At 36.0% G+C, this 10,000-nt stretch overlaps 1 protein-coding gene across 3 annotated transcripts in view; it reads left to right on the plus strand.

Moving 5' to 3' along the window:
* The window catches only part of LOC136834809 (sodium- and chloride-dependent glycine transporter 1-like), a 127,672-nt gene that overhangs the window by 79,972 nt on the left and 37,700 nt on the right, over positions 1–10,000 (plus strand). Inside the window, exon 1 of one of the 3 annotated variants that reach the window (XM_067097543.1) lies at positions 6,251–6,275. The exons of the other annotated variants lie outside the window; for them this stretch is intronic. The gene's annotated coding sequence lies outside the window, so the exon portion shown is untranslated. Of the gene's footprint in view, positions 1–6,250; positions 6,276–10,000 lie in introns of those variants that run through there. 3 annotated transcript variants of the gene reach the window in all.

Here is a 10,000-nt window from a genome sequence, read left to right on the forward strand (position 1 = left end):
CTAGCTGCAACCCCTTTCGTTCCTTTTACTGCACCTCAGTTCATATTATCTTCCATCTTATTTTCCACCCTCTGATAACAGTTGATTCATGGTGCAGCTGCGAGGTTTTCCTCCTGTTACACCTTTCAAACCTTTTTTACTGTCGATTTCCGTTTAAGTGCTGAATGACCTCATATGTCCCATCGCTTGGCCTTTGGCCTAAACTCTATATCTCATCCCATACGGGATGATAACAGGATGTCTAATCAAATAGCTGGAGAAATAAAAAGTAAAGAATAAATTGAAAAAGAAATATAAAGTAATGTAACAGTATATAAACGAATCACCAGTAAACAAGGAACTGACAAGTAAGTAAAAAGAGAAAATGATTCACTTAGGGCCTTCTATATTTCTGTCAAGGCTGCGAAATCACTTCCAGCTTCCGTGTTTCGTGACTTATATAATACGCCTTTTTTTTTTTAAAGACATAAAGGCTTATTCCTTTTGGGGTTAATTCCCACCTTTATTCCCTTCTTTTTCCATTTTCCTTTTCCGGACTTGGGAAGGATATAAAGTCTCATCTGGATGCCCGTCCAAGTGGACCTTTGACCTTTGCGAATAGAGAGTAAACAAATCATAAGATAAGAATATTTCAGAGAAAAAGACAGAAAATCAGAGAATAATTCAAGAATGAGCAGACCATAAGACAAGAAATTTTAAGAGAAAAAGAGAGAGAAAATCAAAGAATAATGAATGAGCAGATCATAAGATGAGAATATGTCAGAGAAAAAATCAAAGAATAATTAAAGAATGAGCGGATTATTAGATAAGAAAATGTAAGAGAAAAAAATCAAAGAATAATTAAAGAATGAGCGGATCATTAGATAAGAAAATGTAAGAGAAAAAAATCAAAGAATAATTAAAGAATGAGCGGATCACTAAGTAAGAAAACTTAAGAGAAAAAGAGAAAGTCAAAGAATAATTAAAGAAGGAGTGAATCATTAGAAAAGAATATTTCAGAGAAAAAAAAACAAAGAAGAATGAGAAAGAAAATACAGAAACATCAAGAAAATTAAAATCCCAGCAAAAAAGAAAAAAAAAAAAAACAGGTAAGACCAAAGGAAACGGAACCCTTTTCAAGCAAAATCTGAAAGACGACTGGGGCATCAAAGCACTGACCCTAATTTCCTATGCGTACCCCAAAATGCCCCCAAGTGGCGACGCTGTTATTCCCCGGGGCATTGCCCAGTGGCACAAAGGCACCGCCTTCTCGGTTGTGAGTCTTCAATTTGCTGGGGGAGAGAGAGAGAGAGAGACTTAACTTACCAGCAGGGGAGTTACAAAGGCCCTGTTTATTCCGAAAGGTCGTTGCTCTGTGCATATTGCAGTATTCATTAATGGAGTTGTGTGAACTTTGACTGCTGTGGCGCTTCTGTGTGTTTTTTCTGTTACGTAAACACACACATGCATGTGTACGCACACACATATATGCTAGCATATTTTTAATTATGTATAGTATATATACATAATATATATATGTGTGTGAGTGTAATAACATATATATATATATATATATATATATATATATATATATATATATATATATATATATATATATATATATATAAATGTGACATATAATGTATATATTATACATTTATATGTGTAAATATATATATATATATATATATATATATATTATATAAATATGACATATAATGTATATATTATACATTTATATGTGTAAATATATATATATATATATATATATATATATATATATATATAAACTTTATCACATACACAATGGTTCTGTGCACTAGTAGAATTACTGAAAGGACCTCATTCAAACTGTATGGTATTTAATGGAGTATTTATTCAGAAAAAGTTACAAGCCTTCTTGGACAAGCTCCACATTATCAGGTATCCGTACGGATACTTGATAATGTGGACTGTTTGTCCAAGAAAGCTTGTAACTTTCTAAATAAATACTCCATTAGATACCATCCAGTTTGAATGAGGTCCTTTTAGTAATATATATATATATATATATATATATATATATATATATATATATATATATATATATATATATATAACACTTCTCTAAACAAAATACAAACAAAATAATTTATGTAAATTAAAAAAATAAAAAAAAATAAGAGCAGGACTGATTTACATTGTCCTGATTACTACCAAAATAACCACAGACACATCCCTTGGTAATCGAAGCTGCCAGGTGTCCCTTTTCCGTAGAGTTTTATTTTCGCGTTGCAGACTTGGTCTGATTTTGGCGTTGTAGGAAGATGCATTTTTTTTTTAGACCTATTTTTCGCGTGTAACTTACGAGTTGTTTTCTCAGTCTGCAAGTGCTGCTTCAAGTGTTTCTTGTTTGTGTGGGTCTAAGCGCTTTTGAAGTGCTTAACCTTGGCACTACTATCCAAAGGTATTTTGTTTTTTCCGCTGTCGAGGAGTTTAATTTTCACGATTCCCGAGTGCTTTATTTTTGCGTCGAAAGTTTGGCAACAGTAAATGCGATCAGAGTCTTCCTTATTTTGTATTTGCATCTTATTTTACTCATTTATTTATATTTTTATCATTATTCTATTCATTATCTTTTTTTTTTTCCAATGACTGATCTCGTCTTTCTGTGGTTCGTATTATCTTCTGTAACTTCTTTCAAATGAACATCATATTCTGTAGAAGCTTGATTTTTAATCAATGGCCCTATAGGCTTGTTCCATAAGAATAGGGGTTCATCTTCTGAATGATAATAATAATAATAATAATAATAATAATAATTATAATATTATTATTATTATTATTATTATTATTATTATTATTATTACTTAGTATATATGCTTGATTGGTAGTTATGCAGGAATAGCTTGCCTGGTAGCACCCTGCCCTCATACCCCACTTTCCAGAAATAAAGTGGAGCATGCATTATCATTAACACTCCTTAACAAGGAGATACCCGAGATCGTTCTCACGGGGGGCGAAACGACTTAGGTCCATTTCTTGATTGACTTAGGCAGTGACTGAGGTGGTTAGTCGATTTTTTTTGGTCGCTTCCTTGTTGAATAAGGGCACAGGAATGCTGTTCCCATGTCCCCATTGTGTACCCACATATCTTGAGCAAATTAAGAAGAAATTTTATTTAAAACAGTTACTAATATTTCAAGAATGGATGGGGCGGATTTCGACGAAACTTATAGAAAATATTCAACCATGCTACGAGAACGAACGAGGGGATTTTGGTGGAACTTGGGGAAAATATTCATTCATATCTCGAGAACGAAGAACGGATTCTGATGAGTCTTATGGAATATATAGATGAATAACTGAACAAACAGTCAGAAAATCAATTCCACATACTTACTATACCCTTTATTCGTGCCGATAAAGATTCTCTATTATTCCTTTAACCATTCCCCTGACCCCAATTTTATCTAGTGTCCTTCTCACCCCTTTTTATTGCATTTTTTGGGGGGGGAGCTCAAATTGGCAGATGGCCACTTGTGTCAAGATAGGAACAGGTGTGCGTGACATTGTACTGTGTGTTTGAATTTGCCTGTTTACGTAAGCTGGACTGCTATTTACACCTCTCTCTCTCTCTCTCTCTCTCTCTCTCTCTCTCTCTCTCTCTCTCTCTCTCTCTCTCTCTCTCTTGCTTTACTTCCTAATGATTAACATATTTTGTGGAAGTTTGTTTTGAAAGCTGTCTTGTGTGTTTGGTCCTTATGAATATTTGCTAATTTTCGGCAGTAATAATAATAAAGTTGAAAGAGGATCTTCTTCAGAAATAACAACAACAATAATAATAATAATAATAATAATAATAATAATAATAATAATAATAATAACAATAATATCATTTGTCTTCGTCAACTTTATTATAAAATAACGACCTCTCTATCCAGCCGAGTTCATATTCAATCTCCTTTTCCCTCCTCTTCTAAGTAATTGCCATCGCTTAGAAATTTCTCTTCCATTAAATCGCAGTTGATTAGGTCTTAGTTTGTTTAGGCAAGGTGTTTCCACTCAATTTCAGTTGATCAGTAAAACGCAAACAGATTCAACCTGGTTGCGTTTGATTAGAGACATCGTTTTTCCAAGGTGGGTTCTATCGGCTGAGTTTTCCTCTAATGTGTGTTGTCGATTGGGAAAAATTGTCTTCAAGTTGAGTTTGATGAGAAAGAGGTTGTCTGACAGGTGTTACGAGGGGTTGTACCACTTCTTCCTACACTTATACAGTAGGGTATTTCTCTACAAATTTGTTTCCTTTCTTCTGCCGATCTTTAGAATGCTTTTCTAGCTCCTGTGTTCCTTTTCTTCCTTAAGGGACGTTACCTCTTCCTCCTTGCTTCTTCGGGCCTGGGCTGTAAGGTTACCAGTCCCTGTCCCTGTCTCTCTCTTTCCGTTGCCAGCAATTAGGACAGTCATGGTTAAACACCAGCAGTCTACCAGGTATGGAATCTTCCATTCCGTTTCTGTCTGGAGAGGAGTCCACCTGCCATGGAATCTTCCATTCCGTTTCTACCTGGAAAGAAGGCCATCAAACATGGAATCTACCATTCCATTTCTGCCTAGAAATAAGTCCATCAGGCATGGAATCTTCCATTCCGTTTCTACCTGGAAAGAAGGCCATCAAACATGGAATCTACCATTCCATTTCTGCCTAGAAATAAGTCCATCAGGCATGGAATCTTCCATTCCGTTTCTACCTGGAAAGAAGGCCATCAAACATGGAATCTACCATTCCATTTCTGCCTAGAAATAAGTCCATCAGGCATGGAATCTTCCATTCCGTTTCTACCTGGAAAGAAGGCCATCAAACATGGAATCTACCATTCCATTTCTGCCTAGAAATAAGTCCATCAGGCATGGAATCTTCTATTCCATTTCTGCCTGGAAATGAGTCCTCTAGGCATGGAATATTCCATTTCTGCCTGGAAAGGAATTCATCAGTTATGGAATCTTCCATTCCATTTCTGCCTGGGAATAAGTCCATCAAGCATGGAATCTTCCATTCCATTTCTGCCTGGAAAGGTATACATCAATTATGGAATGTTCCATTCCATTTCTGCCTAGAAATAAGTCCATCAGGCATGGAACCTCCTATTCCATTTCTGCCTGGAAAGGAGTCCACTAGGCTTGTACTCTTCCATTCCATTTCTGCCTAGAATGGAGTCCATCATGCATGGAATCTTCCATTTCTTTTATTCCCGGAAAGGAGTCCACTAGGTATGGAATCTTCCATTCCTTTTCTGCCTGGAAAGAAGAGTCTATAAGGTATGGAATCTTCCATTTCATTTATGCCTGGAAAGGAGTCTATCAGGCATGGAATCTTCCATTCCATTTCAGCCTGGAAAGGAATCCATCAGTTATGGAATCTTCCATTCCATTTCAGCCTGGAAAGGAATTCATCAGTTATGGAATCTTCCATTCCATTTCTGCTTAGGAATAAGTCCATCAAGCATGGAATCTTCCATTCCATTTCTGCCTGGAAAGGTATACATCAATTATGGAATCTTCCATTCCATTTCTGCCTAGAAATAAGCCCATCAGGCATGGAACCTCCTTTTCCATTTCTGCCTGGAAAGGAGTCCACTAGGCTTGTAATCTTCCATTCCATTTCTGCCTAGAATGGAGTCCATCATGCATGGAATCTTCCATTTCTTTTATGCCCGGAAAGGAGTCCACTAGGTATGGAATCTTCCATTCCTTTTCTGCCTGGAAAGAAGAGTCTATAAGGTATGGAATCTTCCATTTCATTTATACCTGGAAAGGAGTCTATCAGGCATGGAATCTTCCATTCCATTTCAGCCTGGAAAGGAATCCATCAGTTATGGAATCTTCCATTCCATTTCTACCTGGAAGAAGACCATCTAACATGGAACCTTCCATTCCATTTCTGCCTAGAAATAAGTCCATCAGGCATGGAATCTTCTTTTCCATTTCTCCCTGGAAAGGAATTTACTAGGCATGTAATCTTCCATTCCTTTTCTGTCTGGAAAGAAAAGTCCATAGGGCATGGAACCTTCCATTCCATTTCTACCTGGAAAAAAGTCCTTCATCCCTGGAATGTTCCATTCCATTTCCGCCTGGAAAGAAGAGTCCATCAGGCATGGAATCTTCCATTCCATTTCTGTCTGAAAAGGTCACGCAGCTAAGGCGAGTTCCTCTTCTACAGAGAAGCCAAAATTCTTGTAAGGTTTCAGAACAGGCGTTTCGAGGTGCTTCTGAAACAGCCAGAACTACGCCCAGTGTTGTCTTGTGCCTAAGGCTGTGAGGTGACGCAAAGTTTTTCTTGTGTTTATGGAAAAGATATTGGTCCCATTTCTGATGGACGAGCCGTGCAGACTCTGAATTTATTATTATTATTATTGTTATTATTATTATTATTTCAGTTGGAGGAGGTCTGTTGACTGTGATCGTGGAAACCTGTACTGTTTACTTGCCTGTGATTTTATGCAAATTATTATTATTATTATTATTATTATTATTATTATTATTATTATTATTATTATTATTATTATTATTATTATTATTATTTATAATAATAGTTAGAGGAATACTGTGACTGTGAAAGCATACAATATTTTGTTTACTTGCCAGCAATTTTATGCAAATATTTATTATTATTATTATTATTATTATTATTATTATTATTATTATTATTATTATTATTATTATTATTATTATTATAACAGTTAGAGAAACACTGTGACTGAACACATACAGTGCATTGTTTACTCGCTTGTGAATTTATGCAAACATTATTATTATTATTATTATTATTATTATTATTATTATTATTATTATTAAAAAGCCCCAGACTAGCAATGCAAGTTTCCCAGAGAAATTGCGCAAGGATATTTGTACGATATACGAACTAACATGCGCAATATATAAATGGTAAAACATAGTACCTTGTTGGTCACGTTAAGTACGTAAATAAAACACGCATGCGCATAATTACACACGCAGAGAAATAACTTCGTGTTCTTCGCATCAAAAAAAATCTGATATCTGTCTTCGTAATTATGTTTTCTGTTACGTTGCCTTGGTGGGCTTTAAAAGTGAAAGTGACCGATGATCTGCAGAAAATCTTCGCTATAACATGCAATGTTATCAACGGGAGAGATCTAGATCATGAAAGAGACAGAGAAACAGAGAGAGAGAGAGAGAGAGAGAGAGAGAGAGAGAGAGAGATCACAAAAGAGACAGAGACAGAGAAACAGACAGGCAGACAGAGATCTAGGCCGTGAGAGAGACAGACAGAGAGAGACAGAGAAACACAGAAAGAGAGAGATCTAGATCATGAAAGAGACAGAGAAACAGAGAGAGAGAGAGAGAGAGAGAGAGAGAGAGACGGACAAAGAGAAAGAGATATCTAGATCATGAAAGAGACAGAGAAACAGAGAGAGAGAGAGAGAGAGAGAGAGAGAGACAGACGGACAAAGAGAAAGAGATATCTAGATCATGAAAGAGACAGAGAAACAGAGAGAGAGAGAGAGAGAGACAGACGGACAAAGAGAAAGAGATATCTAGATCATGAAAGAGACAGAGAAACAGAGAGAGAGAGAGAGACAGACAGAGAAAGAGAGAGAAAGACAGAAACAGAGAGAGAGAGAGAGAGAGAGAGAGAGAGACCTAGATCATGAGAGAGAGAGAGAGAGAGAGAGATTGTGAAACTGAAGCATCGTCTTACCCAACACCAACCTAAATGACTTTGTATTTTCCTTTTATTTTTATTTTTTCTTTTATTTTGTTTCGAGTTTCATTTTACCGTTTTGGGAAGTCACGTGATCACTTCGTGGTCACGGAGGCTAATTAGAACACACCTGGGCCGGGAGATTGGTGCAATAGTTTAATAATATTAATATTATTTATGTTATTATAAGGCGAGAGTGTGGAAATCGATATATGGGGAGTTTCTCCGTAGAGTCTTAAGGCCTTAATTTTGGTCTGTTATTTTATTATAATTTTCTTATATATATTTATTTGTGGTTATATATATATAATATATATATATATGTATATAAATGCGTATATATATAAAGTATATAAATATACATATTTATATGTATATATCTATATGAATTTATATATATATACATTTATATATTATACATATAAATTTATATATATAATATATATATATGCACTTATATATATATATATATATATATATATATGTATGTATGTGTGTGTGTGTGCGTGTGTGCGCGCGCGCGTATATTTACGATAAATAATGGACGCCACAGCTCTTCCTGTGATTACGTATGAACGCCTTTTATATCGTGAGAAACCACATTTCGCCCAACAGCAATTTTAATTTTTCGTATATTTTTTTTTTTCTCCGGCATACGCGACGCTAGCTATTCTCTTAGAGGAGATGTAAAGCTTCGAAATTATTTCTTTTCATTCATTTGTTAATTTGTTTATTTATTCAGGAATGATAACAGGTGAAGGTAAGTTAACAAACAGCCATATATATATATATATATATATATATATATATATATATATATATATATATATATATATATATATGTGTGTGTGTGTGTGTGTGTGTATGTACATATACACACATATATATATACATATATATATATATATGTATATATACACCTGTATATATATATGTATATATGTGTGTGTGTATAGTATGTATAGATATAGACCAAATTAAGTCAAACCTTTTATACATTATAATCCTCCGGTGTGATTCACTCTTACAATAGAGTGCAAGCGTGATCCTGATAACAAGACCGTCCTATTACAGAATATAAAATTTATTATGTAAACTTGGGGTCATTACGCTTCTTCTCCTCTCAAGTTTAAATAGAAGGGAAAGAAGAAGAAAAAGAAGAAGTAGAAGGAAAAGAGAGGAGAGAGAAGTGGAGGTCTTCAGCCCACGATAAAATAGAGCAAACAAAGACGCGAGATTTTTTGTTTTATTTTTTTTTTAACTGTCGTTGAATGGGTTAAAAAAAATAGAGAAAGAGAGAGAGAGAGAGAAGGGGGAGACGTAGGTACGGATGAAAAGTGTGTATGCAGAGAGAGAGAGAGAGAGGGGTGAGAGAAAGAGGGAAGTACAGTCGAAAAGTGTGTATGCACAGAGAGAGAGAGGTGGGGTGAGAGAAAGAGGGAGGTACAGACGAAAAGTGTGTATACAGAGAGAGAGAGAGAGAGGGGGGGGGGTGGGGTGAGAGAAAGAGGGAAGTACAGTCGAAAAGTGTGAATGCGAAGAGAGAGAGTTGGTGGGGGAGAGAAAGACGGAGTAAAAGTGTGTATGCAGAGAGAGAGAGAGAGAAAGGGGGAAGGAGAAAGAGGGGAGATACAGACGAAAAGTGTGTATGCAGAGAGAGAGAGAGAGGGAGAAAGGGGGGGGGAGAGGGAGGAGGGATCCTAAAGGTGTGACCATCCTCTTTTTTACTCAATCTCGTGCTTATTAATCCATTCTTTAATTTATTCATACATTCCTTTATGTATTACACATTGGCATTTATTTCCTCTCTGACATACATGAGCACTTGTTTCTGTACTGTGGAAAACTGCTTGGAATGTTAATAGCCCTTCTTAAACAGATGTTAATTTGAAAGGGCTTTGGTAAGACATTTTCTTTTGAGAGGAACGAGGAGGAGGTTGGAAGAACCAGGGAAAACAGAAGAATGAAGAAAATTTCAAAGCTGGACACTAAAGACAGCTCCTGGTTGTAATTATGATTTTAAACGCCTCTGTAGACGTAAATTAAATCTTAGCATGGGGGTGTGTGTCCCATGGAGGGCGGGGGCCTGTTGGGCGTGGGGCGGGTGGGAGGGGGGAGTTCCAGAAAGGAGGGGGGTGCATGAATTGCGACTTCGTCTGGGAGTCTGTAATTAGACCTGTCTGTTACGTGTCGTAATCGCTTCCCCATTCTCTGACTTCATTCCTCGTCATTTTTAGAGCGTGTCCTCGTATGCTTTACTAGATCCATCATTTATTTCATTTTTTAAAATATATGTATCGT

The sequence above is a fragment of the Macrobrachium rosenbergii genome, chromosome 54 (assembly GCF_040412425.1).
Source record: "Macrobrachium rosenbergii isolate ZJJX-2024 chromosome 54, ASM4041242v1, whole genome shotgun sequence".
NCBI lineage: Eukaryota > Metazoa > Arthropoda > Malacostraca > Decapoda > Palaemonidae > Macrobrachium > Macrobrachium rosenbergii.